General features: G+C 56.4%; 1 long non-coding RNA gene across 1 annotated transcript; it reads left to right on the forward strand.

Annotated features, from left to right (window-relative positions):
* Positions 1-3,023: 3,023 nt before the first annotated feature.
* LOC115831238 lies at positions 3,024-5,567 on the forward strand. The gene is made up of 2 exons (XR_004026765.1): positions 3,024-3,185; positions 4,014-5,567. It is a non-coding gene; the product is annotated as an uncharacterized LOC115831238 (long non-coding RNA).
* The last annotated feature ends 7,561 nt before the right edge of the window (positions 5,568-13,128 follow it).

A 13,128-nucleotide genomic window follows, 5' to 3' on the forward strand; every position in this document is an offset into this window, starting at 1 on the left:
GAGTGCCCAGATGGAGAGCCCAGGGGTATAGACCCACGGGTATATGACAGTGGGGGTACTCCTGAAACAGAGCAGTGTTATCCGACAAGCAGGGTTGGGACAACTAGTTATTTCATTTAAAAAAACAGGTCAATGTCAGTCCCCATACTATGCTTTAAAATAAGCTCCAGATGGACTCATGCTTTACATGTAAAGAAAAAAAGGCAAAAAGAAAATAAAGAAAAGGCTTGTAAGCAGGTAGTTAATTGGAGGCAATCCCAGGACGCAGGAGAGGGGATGGAGCCGCAGCAGGTCTGGAGAAGGGAGAGAAGCCGGCCCCGAGACCACGGCCCGAGGACCCATTCAGGCCAGCAGTGCCTTCTGTGCACTTCCGCAAGGTTGCACGTTCTTCCAAAGTTGTCATCATGGAGAGGTAGGCTTCCACGTAGTCTTGACTCGACTCGATTTCAGTCCTTGGGTGGCTTTTCCTGTGATCACACTCAGCCCTGATACAGCCATTGCTGGGGCCTCCCTTGGCTGCACATTCCACTTTTGGTCCACATTCTTTCCTCCTGCCCGGAGACTGGCCATGGGCCTCCCGAAGGCTAGCTGGGAGGACCTCCCTTCCACCGCTGTGCTCTTGCTCTGCCCACGCTGTCGCCTCCATCTCAGCTCACTGCAATCTCTGCCTTCTGGGTTCAAGCGATTCTCCTGCCTCAGCCTCCCAAGTAGCTGGGACTACAGGCACCCACCACCACACCAGGCTAATTTTTTTTTTTTTTTTTGTATTTTTAGTAGAGACAGGGTTTCACTATGTTGGCCAGGCTGGTCTTGAACTCCTGACCTCGTGATCCCCCTGCTGCAGCCTCCCAAAGTGCTGGGATTATAGGCATGAGCCACCACATCTGGCCCCCTTCAAATCTTAACAGAGAAGCCACCAAAGTCTCCTTGGGTCCATCACATGGATGGGCCTCCTGGGCCTCTCAGCCCCTGGGCTTCCCTTGAGGTCCTGGAGCTATGTGGGCTCCAGCTCTGGGAAGGTGGACCCCCATGCGTGTGTCCTGCCGTCACTGTCTCTATGGAGTCTGGCTCACACTAAGTGAGCCATGAGGCCTTGTTCAAGGTCATCTGTCCCACTGATTTCAGACTCAGGGCGGAGTCTGAAATCATCTGTCCCCCACAGTGCACTCAGAGCCCTGTCTGGACTAGAGCACACACACATGCATGCTCATATGGACACACATATGCATATGCACACGCACATGCAAGGCTACAAGTCTCATGCACACACACACGCACATGCACACACATGCACACGCACACACGCACATGCACACACATGCACACGCACACACGCACATGCACACACATGCACATGCACACATGCACAGGCACTCATGCACCTAGAGCCTTCTCATCCTTTGAGTCCCCCCTCCCCTTGCCCATCCTTGCCCATCCTTCAAGGCCTCAGTCAAGAGCCATCTTTTACAAATTGTCTCTGGTTGACTTTCCTTTTTTTCCCCCCTTAGAAGAAGCGATGCTGTCCTCAGTCATCGAGCGTTCACTGGGCGCTTGGTGTGTGCCAGGCCCCGACGTGGGTCTTGGGCATGTTCCAGTTCTCGTGTCCTCAGGGCTCCTTGGTGAGTCGAGAGTGAGGAGGACACAGAGGCACAGGAGGCCATGGGGCAGGTCTGGGTCCACTCAGGCTCCAGAGCTCAGCCCTCCCTGCTGAGTCGGGGTGGGCAGAACAGACGCCTGCTCCTGGAGCCCGGTGGGCGAGGTGGACACGCATGCACAGAGGCGCCAGGCTCAGGGGCTGTGGAACAGAGAAAGGAAGCTTCCAGGACATCAAACAATTCCTGGAGTGCCAGGGCAAGAGAGAAATCTGGGTGGAGGAAAGTGTGAACAGGGCACAGGTTGGAAGTGGATGTGGCCCCCGAGCACGTCAGAGGTGACTGAGCTGCTCTTTGACTTTGGGCATCTTTGTTCATCCCTGCATTTGCACATTTGTTGAACAAACCTACTGAGACACTTGTTTTCTTTCCATGGTCCATACATTAGGAATATAGAGTTAGCTTCCTGGGGAACTTTTTAAGACGTATTCTTAGAGAAGAAACCAGGAGGCATCATTGTGGGACGTTGGTCCAGGATCTTGGGTGTGCCCTTTGGTCTTTTGTGGGTCAGGTTAGCAGGAATTGTGTCCTGAGGTGTTGGGACTGCAAAGTGCAAGTGCCCTCCTGCCCGCACTGATGCCTTCAGGGGATGGCCTGTCCGCTTTTCTAAGAAGAACACTTAACTCAGCCTTGGCTGACTTCAGCTACCTGTGCTTTCTCCAGCCAGGCTCTGTGTTTTGCGCTTTTACTCTCAAAACAACCCTATTATTATCCCTGTCCCACAGATGAGGATGCTGAGCCCCTGAGAGGCTCAGTAGGCGCCTGAAGGTCTTCCAGCCAGGAGGTGGCAGAGCCAGGGCCGGCCTGCTCCTACGGGCACAGCTCCTTCGTGCCAGCTCTGTGTCGGGATTTTCTGTGGTCGTCACAGCCAACTTCCTGGTCGGCTAAGTTACAGACAGGGTGGAACTAGGATGGCCAAGCTGGAACCAAAGCTCATTCCTGAGCAGGGCACCCAGGCCCTGCCTATGGTGCTGGGCAGGCTCCTGGTGTGGAGGGCGGGCTCAGATCCTGCTGTCCCTGTGGCCGTGGGGCTTTTCTAGGCACGCTCCTGACTGCTAACACCAGGAGGGCCTATGATATGGGACTGCTGCCCCATGACGTGTGCCAGGTTTCTGCACGTGACTGCTGGGAAAGACTGGCCCTGGGCTGGGTGGACCCGCACTGCCCGCTGGCCCCTGCACCCAGATGGTGCAGCCCACACCCCTCTGATGCCCACCCATGCTGGGCTCTGGGACTTCCCTCCTTCCGCCGTGTCTGACCCTGGTTGCCCTTGTTCTGCCACTGGCTTGTAGCAGCCCTTCCGGAAGCCACGTCCTCCAGGGAGATTTGATTATGTCCTGGTGGTGCGACCTCGCTAATGCAATCAGGAAGTTTTCTCAAGACTTCAGCTGCTTTGTTGGCAGCCAGGCCTGGCTCTCAGCAGCTCTGCAGGCTGGAAGGGCCCAAGAGACCCTTCACCCACCCGGTGTCTCCAGCAGCGGGGAGGGCTCCGGGGCACAGCCCATTGCTGCTCTTCTCTCCTCCCTTCTTGGGGTAAGCTCCTTTGTTCTGATTTTATTTGGAATCGTCGAGAGCCTCTATCTGTCTAGAAAAAGCACTTAGCAATGAGGAATCAGCACTGCGGATAATACTCCAGAAAGCAGCCATTTTCCATCAAGATTAGGCTCTTAATTGAAAATTTTAAGAGGAGAGGAAATTAGGGGAGAATACAGATATTCTCTCCATTATGGTAATCAGCTGTAATCAGAGCCCGAGAGCTGTGCTCAATCCCGGGGGTTCTTCCAGGATTACCAGAGCTGTCACAGTCACCTTCACTGACCTGCACTGGAGTCAGTGGGAGGGGCTGGCGGGGTCCGGGGCTGCTGTGGCAAGTGGATCCAGGAGGGCTGAGCTGGATCCAGGGGGCTGAGTTCAGAGGGGACTCTGCTTAGCAAGTGTGAAACACAGGACAGGGCCTTCCAGGCAGAGGGAAGATTGAGAACTGCGGCCGAGCGAGTGCGTCCGGGGGCCCGAGTTTAGTTGAGGGTCTAAGTTTTCCCAGCAGGGCAAGGTTGAGGGTGAGGATGCTGCAGGCCAGTTTTCTGTGGCCTCAGAGTGAGGACAAGAAGGGGGAGATGGGCCACAGGGATGAGGGTGCCTGCTCCCTGCAGCAGGGTGCACACCACGGCTGTGAAGAGGCAGCAGGCAGCAGGTATTGGGAAGAAGCCCTTCCCATGTGTGTCCTAGGGGCTGGGCACAGTCTGATGGGCCCCCTTTGCTCACGGTTGCAGAAGCCCATCCATGTGGGGTCCTACTGAACTGGCTTCCGTGGGGCTGGGAAGGACTGGCCTGGCCTCTTTGCTCACTTCACCTTATTGGTAGTGTCCTGCAGGTTTCTGTGAGCAAAGCAGACAGAGAGGAGATGCCCAGTGACGTCAGCTGTCCCCCGCAGAGCTTCCTGGAGCCTGGGCTCCAGGCTGAGGGGCCTTGGACAGATGTCATCTCCCTGGCTTCAGCAGAATCGCCCACAAACCCACCCTGTGCCCACCCTCCCATCGCAGAGAGCAGCTGCTGGAGAACGCGGCATGAGACTTTGGAGACCTCGAGGAGCAGGAGACACAGGAGGCAATGGCCAGGATGGTCACGGTGGCACGGCTATGCCATCACTGATTTCTGCCCACCCGCCCCCTAAGTCTCACTTGCTGCTACTCTCAATTTCCTACTGAATGCTTCGGAGAACACCCGTCCTGAGATGAGAGGTGGGATGTTCACTCTCTGGGAGTTAAGATGGAACCCAGGCAGTTAGAAAAAAGTGCCACCGCCACGTGCCGGGCCTACTACTTGCCAGGAGCTTAGTGAGTCATCCAATTCCTAAAACAACTGTGCTGCATATGCTCCACCACGCCTGGACAACTCAGGGAAACAGGGCTGCGGGAGGCTCAGTGACCTGCCCTGGGTGACACGGATGGCGTGGATGCCCTGTCCGTGCACGGGGCTGTGCTAGCAGAGGACAGAATCATCCCCGGAAGCTGATCCTGCGTCCACTGCTCACGGTGGCAGCTGCTTGGGCTGACAACGCCCCCCACTCCCTCCTGCTGGTGAGTCTGTGGATGCATTCAGGCACATGGCAGCAAGGTCTCCTGTGTCCCAGAGGCGACCAGGACCCACAAGCGAGCAGCAGGCACCCCCCTCCCTCATGCTAATGCTCATCATGGGACGAAACCCAAGGTGGTATCGGAGCCAGGGGCTGTGGCCATGACAGCCACCCACTCCAGACGATATCCACATTCGGAATAGTTCAGAGTGGCCTGCCTTGATGACATCACAAAGTTCTCCATGGAAATGTGTCACAGAACCAGAACTTAAGGGCATTTGGATGAGGTTGAGGTGAGATCAGGTCACAGAAGAACGTTCTCAAGTTAGGTGGTAAACAGCTGGAGACTCCAGGGTGTCCTCAGGACCTTTATCTAAGCAAACACATGATAAGGTCTTTCCCAAGAAATAAGCGTGGCTTTTTGTCCTGGCTGAGGAGGGTTGTCATAGATCTTTTCCCCTTTTTACCTTGGCTTCCAGGAAGCTCAGTGCCAAGTTTTGTGCTCCACCCTAGACCTACTTTCCTTGGACTGGACCTCAGGTGTAGCCCTTGGTCTCTGCTTTCTTTATCGCATGAGCCCACTTGGTTTCTGTACATTTTGTCCACTGGTGCTGATGGCTGGACGCCCTTTCCTGAAGGAGATGGGGCATAGCGTGAGTGGACGATGACGGGCTGTGACAGGGCCCTCTGCCAAGGATGTGGGCTACGAGGTGTGGGCTGGGAAGGAAGAGGAGGACCCTGCACCTCAGGGGGCAACCAGGAGCACATTCCGGGGAGCACACACCTGCGGTGTTATCACAGCCCCTGCCCATGACCTGGACACTGGAATAAACAGGATGTGGTGAAGCCTTCTGCGTATGGGGGAAGACCTCCTTACTCGCCACTGCTGTCATGCTCTTTGGCCATCCTGACCCATCACACAGGCAACGTCAGACGCGTCTGTCTGTTCAAGGGCTTTGCCCCTAACCTTGTGCCAGAAAGAGGCTTGACAGTTTGTCCTGTCTCGAGGTTTCCTCCATATCTCTTGCTGGGACTCACATAGACTGTTCTGATTTTTACTGATGAAGACAGTGCCATGGTGAGCCTAGCAGTGCACACAGCTCTTCTCTTTCCCAATCATTTCCATGGGCGAACCCCTGAGTGTGGAATGACCACTGCAGTCAGTGAACTGTGGGCCATGGGCTCCAAGGACACTGCCCCGGCCTGGCTCCTGCACCCTGACTCGTTGCTGTTGGCTTTGCCATGATAACACTAGTTTGGTATAAAACTGCACCGTCTCCTTCCGTCTGAGTTTCCTTGACTGCTGTGGTGGCTGAGCAGTTCGCTCTACTTTGGGTTTTGGTCTTGGTTTCGTTGCTTTTTGTATTTCACCCATGAAAGATATCTATTCATACCCATCACGCCTCTATCTATCCAGAATTTGAATTCATTAAAATGCAAGGGAATTTTTAATATATAACAGTGTTAGCAATTGGTGTGTCATATTTGATACAAGCATCTTTCTGGCCTGTTTCCATCTTATTTTTGTTTCTTTTTCATCCACTCATAAGTTCAGACTGTTTTCTAGTCAGTCACAGCCCTGGTTCCACTAAGGAGGGGAATGTCCCTTGAGTCCCAGGCTGGCCTTCCTGGGAGAGTGCCACACCTCCTCCCCAAGTCCAGAGGCCCAGGAGCTGCTCTGGCTGCACATGTTCCCCGGGACAGGTCTTGGGCATTGGGGGGCTGTGCCTGGACACTGGCATTTTGCTTCATTCCCACTCAGGGCCCCTCCCCAGCAGGCTTGGTAGCTGGGGGTGGCCAGACACCTGGAGAAGGGCTGGGGGCACTGCACCAGTCTCCCAGGCTGGAGGGGCCACAGTAGGGAGTTCCCGGCTCAGCCCCAGGGGGTGGCCACCCCTGAATCCTCACCGAAGGCATCCAGGCTGTCCCAGATCCTGCCCACACCTGAGACCTCGGCTCCCGCTTCTCTCCGCAGGCAGGCAGAGCAGGTGGCCGGATGTGTGGGTTGAACTCTGATGGCAATGGGATGAGTCTTTGTGACACAGCTTCCCAGCGCCCAGGCAGAGACATGAGGCCGGGGCTGCTAACCCGACTGGTGGCTGTGCTCACCCAGTCCCCTCCCTGTGCCTCTGGGGTCTCCAGACCACCCCACAGGGTACCCAGATCAGTGTGGGCTCGGCCCCCTGCCCACTGCACCCTTCCTCAGGGTGCCTTCCTCGCCTGTCGTGTTCCTGATCCTGCACCCATCCCCTCTTCCTCCAGCCTTCCCTGGTTGGCTGCTGTAGTCAGTCTCTAGGGCTCTGCACAGCACTTCCTGGTGGTGCATCCTGGAGGACTTCCTGGTAGAGGTGTCTGGCAGGCACAAGCTTGCTGTGTGCCTGGCCTGCAGAAATGCACGGTAGGCATGCATTTGTTGGATGGTTGTAACGCTGACTCTGGGAGGTGGACTGAGGTTCCTTATGGGTCCTTCTAGCATCCCCTCCCCCCTTCAGAGATGAGTGTTGAAATCTGGGGTTCTCTGGATGAGGCAGGAGGCTGGGAGATGCTCCACTCATGGCCACTTCATGGCGGGCTTGGGCACAGTTCGGAAGGCAGCCAGCTGTGCATCCCCTGTCTCCGGCCTCCTTGTGCATGAGTCACCATCGGGAAGTCGCCGGCATTTGTTTTAATTTAACAGGACTTGGCTCATCCCTGGAGCTCTGCCACTGGCTCGTCCTTCCTTCCACTGTGGAGAGGAAGGGGGCGGGGTGCAGAGTGCTTGCAATAAAGCACTTTCCCCTCATCATCTCAAAAAAAATTTCTTAGCAGAAGCAATGAGAGAAATTTACTGGCCTGTCAGAAGAGCCACTGCTCATGAGACGAGAGAAAAGAAAAGCAGAGGTCATCAATTCATGGGCAGTGTCTCAGGAAGGGATTAAATCATTTAGAGACATGTCCTTAAGAAATCATTGAAGGCTCACACTGCTGTTTTCTTTCCTGGCCTTCCCATCACATGCAGATGGCCCCTGTCCAGCTGTTCAGATGCTGCACCAGCACCATTCTTTTTGGAAATTTGGGCAGACCTCGTGTGTGTGTGTGTGTATGTGCGTGTGTGTGTAATACAGGCTCATGTGCCTACAAATTGTTATCTGTGTGATATGGTTACATAAACACACACAACTGTTGTCTAGCCATGATAGTTTCAGTTTTTTTGTATTTGCGTTATGTTGCGAGCTGCTACCAATTCATTCAGATAAGTTAGGGCAGAAATAAATATAACCCGCCATCTACAGGATGCCGGAAAGCTGGTTAGAGTCCTTGGGGGGTGGGGTATGCAGGGTGGGGGGTGGTCTCTGTCACCGCAGTGCCATGCAGCACCTGGCACGGTGGTGTCCTCACTCCTGTCATCAGACAGTGGGAAGCCATAAGGCGCCTGGGGCTGGCGCATCCCTTGGGTCACTGCACAGTGGTGGGGAGCTTTAGCTGGGATGCCAGCTGGGCCTGGGTTCAGGTCCCAGCTCCCCACTAGTGACCTGTGCGGCCAGCTGTCCTCAACCTTCAGGGCCATGTGAGCCTGAAACATGTGGTGCTGCATCTGGCATTTAGATTGATGTGTGAGGGTCCCTTTGGTTATTCGTGTGCCTGCTGCTCAGGTGCCTGTCTCAGCAGGACAGCCCACATGTCCCAGCATGACAGCAGGCATGGGGCATGAGGTAGGCATAACTAAAATGTTATGCTGGTTAATTTATGTGTCAACCTGATGGGGCCCTGGGGTGCCCAGGTCAGATATGATTCCGGGTGTCTGTAGGGACATTTCTGGGTGAGATCAGTGTCGGAATCAGCCGCCTGAGTAAAGCAGACCCTTCCCATGTGGTTGGGGAGCATCCACTCTGCTCACGGCCTGGAGAGAACAGAAAGGCCAAGGAAGAAGGACGCCTGCCCTTTGAGCTGGGGCATGAGTCCTCTCTTACCCCTGAACTGGGGTTCACAACATGGGCTCCCCTGGTTCTCAGGCCCTCGGACTCAGACTGAAGCCAAACAATGGCTCCCCAGGCTCCAACCTGCAGACAGCAGGTCCTGGGACTTCTTGGCCTCCACAGTTCTGTGAGATAGTTCCCATGACAAATCTGTGCCATGGACCTGGGTGTCTCCTACAGGCTCTGTTCCTCTGGAAGACCCCAACACACACATGAAGGTGGTGGACACAGCCCAGCCAGTTGTGAAAAACAAACAAGACAGATAGATAAGAGGTCTCTCTTGGAATTAAATAGACTTTCCAAGCACTAATCTCCTCCTTTTGCTCATCCTGGAAACTCCAACTGAGCACCCCCTTGCACCAGCCCTGTGTCCTAGGATCACTGGTGGATCCGCTGCCCTGCCCAGCTCAGTCCAGGGGCGGTGCTTGCGTTCTTGGGGGATGAATAGAGATGCTCAGAGGCCAACTGCAGGGCCATGCCTGGGGACTGGATGGCCCTCCCCTGTCTAGGGCACTCAGCTGCATAGGGTGCTCCTCTGCATAGGGTGCTCTCTGCATGGGGTGCTCAGCTGCATAGGATGCTTGGCTGCATATGGCTCTCAGCTGCATAGGGTGCTCCCCTACATAGGGTGCCCCCCAGCACGGGCACCTGGGTGGGTCCAGAGCCATGTAGCTGCCACCCTCTCCCTGTGGAAGGGACCCAGTGAGGAGAGCTCAGCAAGACCACAGAACAGAAGGGGGTTGGAGAGGTGCCAGCCTCCGCCAGGAGGCCTCAGTGCACAGGGCAGCCACAGCTGGGCTGATAGACTCCTCTTCAGTCTTATTGCCTTCTTATGGGAGACACAGAGGCAGAGACCATGCAGGGAAGGGTGAGCAGGACCCAAGCTTTTCTCAGGGCCCAGGGCCCGGAGCATGGCCCTCCTGCCTGCCCACACCGGAGTGCCCTCCTGTCTCTTCTCCACATGATATTAGCCTCCCTCACCATCTTCTGGTCCCCCAGCAGTGTCACCTGAGGCCTGCCTGGAGCTGTGTCAGGAGTGTCAACCGCACTGAGAGCTTGGTGAGCAATTCATAGCCTTGCCCAGTGGGAGTCTGAGCATCCCCTCTGGCCACCTGAGTGGATGTCAAGTGGGGCTGCCCCGCCCCCAGCCCATGCTTGACCCTGGGATCCTGGGCAGATTCCTGGGGCAGGTTCTGCCTCCCCTCCCTGGGGCTGTGTCTGTGTCACTGCTTAGGGGTGACAGTGCCTGGACATGCCCCTTGGGCTTCTGAGGTGGTGGTGGGTGGTCCAATGGCAGGGACGGAGGAGCAGTGTCCTTGGGATGGCCAGAGGCATCCTCCTATGGATGAAGTCGGTGGCCGATGGCTGGAGGGCTGACTGCGGGCCTGCTGGGGCCCTGCTCACTCATTGCAGGGGAACAGGAGCCCCCGATGCAGCTCCACCCTCAGCCCAACCAGGGGTGGGAGGGAGAGGACAGGGCCCCTTCCATGCACACCCTTTTCCTGTCCCGGGGAGAGGGGAGGCCACTGCATCATGGCGCACCCTCCTGGGGCTTGGGTGAATGAGTGCTTACTGCTCTCTGGAGAGGCAGGTGACCCATCTGCTTTCTGCATTGGTTACCCAGCCCCACACCATGCCTGGGGACTCAGGGCAGGTCCTGAAGGTATTGGGCTTTTCTTCTGTCCTTCTCACTCCGCCAGAGAGACTGGGGTTTGAGTGTAGCCATAGCCAACCCCCCTTTCATGATAATCAGACGGCTGTGAGTGGAGACCACTGGGGCTGCAGGCACTTATGAGATGAGGATGCAGAGATGAAGCCCATAGTCCCATCTCTGCAGGGGCCAGAGCCCACAGTTGTGGAGAGAAGGGATAAAGCCAGGGGAGCACACCAGACCCCGGCCCACCTGGGAGGGCCCAGCAGGCTCCCCGAGTGAGCCCTGGGGTAGGATGGGCAGCCTGGAGGGGAAGAGGCTGAAGGGGCCATAGACTGGCCCAGGGGGCATAGAGCAGGCTCCAGGTGACCAGCTCATCCCTCTGCCTGGCACCTCCCTGGGAAAGTGCCCATCCCAGCCCAGATGGGATGGCTATTCCCCTGGTGGGAGGCAGGGTGTGGGAGTAAGGGGAGATGCTCAGATGGTGACAAGCCACCTGGAGCTTAGACTTGGACCTAGGGAGTGTGGACCAAGAGAAGGTTGGGGGCTGCAGGCCTGGGCTATGCCTGGAAGGACGATGGGCAGGGGAGATGGGGTCCATCAGGGGCTTCTGTGATGCAGGCACAGAGTTGGAGCCGGGCTTCCAGGGAGTACACACCCTGAAAGGTGTGGAGGGGGCGGGATCAGGGACTCGGGGTGGGATGGTGTTGGGGTCAGGCAAGGCCTGGCCCAGGTCCCAACTCTGCGTCTGGGTAGGTGGCTGTAGGTGGGCAACTGCTCCTCATGGGAAGCTGACCATCTCTGTGCCAGGCCGGCGACAGGAGGTGTCCAGAACAGGGCAGGGCTGAAGTGCAGGGGGCTCAGGCTGGAGGCTCCAACATTGGAGGGCCCTCAGTGAGGGGTCATCAAAAGCAAAGAGTCCCCCTCACTGCTCAGGGCTAAAAGGGCCAGGTGCAGAACTGCTGGAGGAGGGCCCAAGAAGTGGGTTAGGGCGCAGACGCCAAGAAGGGAGAGGGGGCACAGGGCAGGGTGCCATCAGGGCCGGGAAGGGACAAGGGGGCGCCAGCGTCCTTCAGATTTGCCAGTCAGCGTTCCATGAGGAGACAAGCGTGAGCCAGCAAGACGGTGGGCATGGCCGGTGGTTCTCCAAGGCTTCCTCAGGGCACGCGGTGGGCTGTGTGGGGTGTCACGTGAGAAACGGCACTGAGGTTAGTAGGTGTGAGAAAGCTGAATTCCTCACAATGGCTCCCCTCAGGGCCCACCACGGGCTCCTGCAAGGGTGGGGAACGCAGGTGCTGGGCCCTGTGGGAGGAGCAGCCACAGCGGGGGGGATAGGGAGGCCAGAGCCGAGTGGAGAGGAGTGCGGGACTGAGGAGGTTTTTATCCCCCGACCTTTTCTGAAGAGAGAAGGGATAGAAGCAGAGTCATGAGTGCTAGAGACGGGCAGGGAAGAAAACGGGTGAAAGGAGCTGGAGGAGAGGGTCCCAGAGTGTACGGAGGAGTGAGACCCTGGCCCCACCGCCTCCCTGGGTGTGCGAGTGGGAGTGTCCAGGCATGCATGTGCGTGTGGGTGTGTGAGGGTGAGTGTGCGATGGTGGGTACACGCATGTGTGGTAGGGAGCACAGGTGGGGGCTGGCACAGTGAGAGGTGGGGGCTGGATGAGGCAAGGGTGAGGGCCCCTTGGTCAGGGCCGCCCACTGCCCGCAGAAGCTCAGGGCAGTGAAGGTGCCCAGGAGCAGGTGGTTGGGTTGACTTAGGTTGGAGGCCCTGCTGGGGGTCAGCAGAAGAATGAGGGGTGGTGAGGGGCGCTCCAGGCACGGTGGCGAGGTAGAGAGAAGAGAGGCCTTTGCATTTTGCGTATTCTGTTGGTGGAGGAAATGGTGAGCCATCAAGGGCTGCTGGCTGCCTTCCCCTAAACCAGCCCAGGAAATGCCGGAGGAGAGAGACTCAGAGCAAATATAGACCCACAGGGATGCCTGGGGCACAGACAGTGTCAGGTTCAGGTTGCTGGGGATGCCATGGCACAGGTGGAGGACAGCTGGAAGCCTCCACGTGGTGCTGGCCCCCTCCTGCTCCCTGGGCTGAGCCAGCCCAAGGGGCATGCAACCCCTGAGCTGGCAGTGGCCACTCTGCTCCTGGGTACAGCAGGTATCAGAGCAGGCAGTTCAGACCCAACACAAAACCCAAACATGTCTGCAGGAGCAGCTCCCAGCTGCGCCCAGCTCCTAAAGAACACACGTGTGCCATAGAAGACAGACAGAGCAGGACTTAGAACAAGTGACCAAAGTCCTCAGAGGACTTCGTCATAAGGGAGCATGCAATGAACATGAGCTCAAAAGAAGTGGCTGTCATGACAAACCAGTCGGAGATGTTGGGTATACAAAATATAATTTATAGAATAGAATTCATTAATATAATGTATGAAACTGTAATATAATTCTAAATAAATATAATTGTTGAAAGGGGCTGGAAGATTTCACCAAGGCACTCTCCAGAAAGCATCAGGAGGGTATAACGAGGTGGGAGGCAGGTTGAGAGGTGAGGAAGGTGGAACAAGACGGCCCCTGCCCGTTTCCGAGGAGTCCTGGGAAGGAAGGAAGAACACGGGGCAGGAGAATATATTTGAAGAAGGGTTGGCAGAGAATTTCCAAGAACTAAACACAGACACAAGACTTTAGATGGAAGTGTTCACAGAGTGGCAAGCACACACACCAGAAAAATTAGAATCACAGAGGGAAAAACAGTTACAGAGAAACAAGAGTGAGTCTGACCTCAGAGTTCTCAAGGCCCCACAG

Source organism: Nomascus leucogenys, chromosome 18 (genome assembly GCF_006542625.1).
Source record: "Nomascus leucogenys isolate Asia chromosome 18, Asia_NLE_v1, whole genome shotgun sequence".
NCBI lineage: Eukaryota > Metazoa > Chordata > Mammalia > Primates > Hylobatidae > Nomascus > Nomascus leucogenys.